The sequence below is a fragment of the Myotis brandtii genome, unplaced genomic scaffold (assembly GCF_000412655.1).
Source record: "Myotis brandtii unplaced genomic scaffold, ASM41265v1 scaffold582, whole genome shotgun sequence".
NCBI lineage: Eukaryota > Metazoa > Chordata > Mammalia > Chiroptera > Vespertilionidae > Myotis > Myotis brandtii.
Window position 1 is genome coordinate 596,822 of NW_005370187.1, and position 3,402 is coordinate 600,223.

A 3,402-nucleotide genomic window follows, 5' to 3' on the forward strand; every position below is an offset into this window, starting at 1 on the left:
GCTCATTCCTGCAGCAGACAGCTCCCCATTCCCAGATGTGACAGACATTCTTCCACGTGTGTCTCCGTCAGGTTGAACTTCATGCGTGTTGGGCTTCCCTGCCCTGTTCCCAATGATTTTCTCCAAATCCAGCCCCGCTGACGGAGCACCCAGTAGAAGTCTTCCCGGACCTCGCAGTCAGATCCTTCTCATCCTCATGGGACGTGTGTCCTCCGGGTGACTCACATCTTTGGGTTGCCTGGTGATAGCTGGATGTTTATCTTTCTCTCTTCAAACGGACGCCCCTTGAGGGCAATGACTTCCTGCCCCTTCCTTCATGCCTATTCGGTGCCAAAGGATGTTTCCTTGGAAAACATGAGTAAATGAAGGAATGAGTGAAAGAATTGATCGCTTTCCTTTTTTTATTAAAGTCTTGCAGACCTCTGAGGATTCATTGCAGTTGTGTATCTAAAGCATCTAGTCCAGCCGTGGGCAAACTACGTCCGAGGAAACTAAAAAAAAAAAAAAGACCGTACCCTTTTATGTAATGATGTTTACTTTGAATTTATATTAGTTCACACAAACACTCCATCCATGCTTTTGTTCCGGCCCTCCGTTCCAGTTTAAGAACCCATTGTGGCCCTCGAGTCAAAAAGTTTGCCCACCCCTGATCTAGTCCATGACAGACTGGAACTTTTCCTTTTGCTTCTGGGTGGTGAAGAGACCCTAAAAAGATCTGTCAAGGTGTCTGGTATAAAGACATTCATTAAAAGTTTCTTGCATTGCCTGGCCGGCGTGACTCTGTGGTTGAGCGTCAACCGATGAACCAGGAGGTCACGGTTCAATTTCCAGTCAGGGCACGTGCCCGGGTTGTGGGCTTGATCTCTGGTGTGGGGCGTGCAGGAGGCAGCCTATCGATGATACTTTCTCATCATTGATGTTTCTATCTCTCTCTCCCTCTCCCTTCTTCTCTTAAAACAATAAAAAGAAATAAAAATTTCTTTTTTTTTTTTCAAATGACAATTTAGTTTAATTAAATACAAACAAGGGGAAAAGGCACCATGGCCCATTCAAGTATTTTGCATAGATGTACAAATACTGTAAACAATTACTAGGTGGACGAGAAATAAAAATTTCTTGACTAGGTTCCTGGCCAGCCTAAAATTTCAAACTCTGTAGGCAGGGTACGGAATGGATTCATCTCAAGTGGATAATCAGTGACTGGTCATGCTCTTGGACCTAAGCAACACCTCATTGTGAAGGTGCGATGTGATTTCTAGAAAACAGCACTACAAAGGCCATCCTGTTATTTGGATTAAAATATAGCATATATTTTATGCAAGACAGATCAGACTCAGCTTTCCCCCAAGGCACTGCAATTTAAAAAAAATATATTTTTATTGATTTCAGAGAGGAAGGGAGAGGGAGAGAGAGATAGAAACATCAATGATGAGAGAGAATCATTGGCTGCCTCCTGCACGCCCCACACTGGGGATCGAGCCCACAACCCGGGTATGTGCCCTTGGCTGGAATCGAACCTGGGACTCTTCAGTCCGCAGGCCGACGGTCTATCCACTGAACCAAACCGGCTAGGGCGGCATTGCAATTTTATAGTCTCTCACTTGTCTTTTACTAGTAATTGGGCACTTTTTCGTGCTTTTTATGTGATGGCGACAGTTCCTATTGATTGAACATCTATATGTTAGACAATTTGCATGCATTGCCTCAGTCTGGTGATTGACATGTTATTACCTCCATCCTAAACACGAGGAAACTGGGACTCAGAGAGAAGAACCTTGCTTGGAGTCCCAGATTCTGAACTGAAGCTACAGTGTAATGTAGGACTGCTGCCTCCCACGCCTGCTCAGAATGGGTGTATCTGTGTTTTCCTTGGGCGAAAACCATCAGATCTCGTTTCCTTCTTCCTGAGGCCCTCCGCTTTCCAGATTTCCTACCAGGAAGGTTGTCGACCTTCTAAATTCTTCCTAGTGGGTCTCATTCCGAGAGGCACTGGTTTCATTATCTTATATATGCTCTTAAACTCCACCTGCCCATCCGTGGGGAAGGTCAGGTTCAGAATCCCTCATTTAGACCTTTGGGCAGGGAACTGTTTTCCTGGAATTCTTTCCCATGGCCTCCCAGCCTCCCTCCTCCCTCCAGACCAAGCCTTCACCCTCCTGGGTCACCTTTCTTGACACCCCATGCCACACGCGGCCTCGCCCCTAATTTTCTGTATTATCTGAAGTACCTGGGGCTGAGTGTCTTCTTAATGAAAGTAAACTTGAAAAAGCCCCACTCGGTGCTGGAGTATTTGCATACCCCCTGCACCTGGCAGGAACTCTATGTCCAGGGCACACCTCCACAGATGGTGGGGGTTCAGGACCTGTGAGCTGATGATGAATGGGTAATAACTAAACATGCAGAAACGAAGTCATGAAACATTATGTGCACATTGACGGTTTGTAGGAGAGGGAGCAGAGAGGTCATTTTCTTGGTTAATTTTCATCCTTTTCCCGGGACTTGTGTTGAGTCTGACGACCTTGACTCGCATCAGGGCTAAGTGATGACAGTGTTTTATTGATGTTGGGGAGCAGGGGCGGGTCCGTGGCTTCAGTCCCTTCCTCCTTGCTGTCCTGCCCACCTTCTACCCTATCTTCTAGAAAGGGCTTCTGGGTTTCACATCTGAGAAATTCAGAGGGGGTTCCTGGCCTCTGCAGATGTGAAAAAACAGGGAAAGAAAAAGAAAGGCTGGAGTAAGGAAGGAAAAGAATTCATTCCGTTTTTGTTTTTGTTTTTTCCTCTGAGAGGAGTGTGAGTTGCTGGGGTATGGATTTGGGCTTCATTGCATCATGTCTTAAAGGGGATGCTGAAAAGATCAGCTGCCTTTGGGGACAAAGGCTTTTCACTCGCCACCAGGTTGAACCCCCCTCCTGAGGCTGACTCAGCCTTCTTTGCCCCTGACCTCAAGTCCTCACGCTGGAAGCCTCTGCGTCTACGCACAATTTGCCGTGGGTTGTTGTCAGCACGTTAGCCGTTTTAAAGGAGGTTGGGACAGTTCTTGGGATCCTTGCATTTAGCTGTTCCAACCCGGTGTGTGGGAGGGCCACGTGCAATTCAAGCTCCGCTTCCCGCAGAGGGTAAAGTCTGAGTCAGTCCTGTGCTGGCGGCTCTAATTTGCCAAGATGTGTGCAGTTAAGGGAAAGGCGTCCACTTCTCTGCGGAGGTTTATATATTCTCTGAGAACTTTGTCAGGATCTTACCATAAGTTCGAGAATAGGACCCATTCCCTTCTGGGTTTTATTAAGAAATCCCTGCTTTGGTCTCAGGGTCTCAGTGCTATGCATCCTCCTGTGGTTAGCTCCTCTTGGATGCTTGGGCAGACACTTTAGGAAAAATACATTTCCCATTGTTGACCCCTTTTCC

At 46.9% G+C, this 3,402-nt stretch overlaps 1 long non-coding RNA gene across 1 annotated transcript in view; it reads left to right on the forward strand.

Moving 5' to 3' along the window:
* LOC106728283 overlaps positions 1-383 on the forward strand; it is a 1,666-nt gene extending 1,283 nt beyond the window's left edge. The window contains exon 2 of the long non-coding RNA XR_001364564.1: positions 72-383. This is a non-coding gene — a long non-coding RNA (uncharacterized LOC106728283). The remainder of the gene's footprint in view (positions 1-71) is intronic.
* The last annotated feature ends 3,019 nt before the right edge of the window (positions 384-3,402 follow it).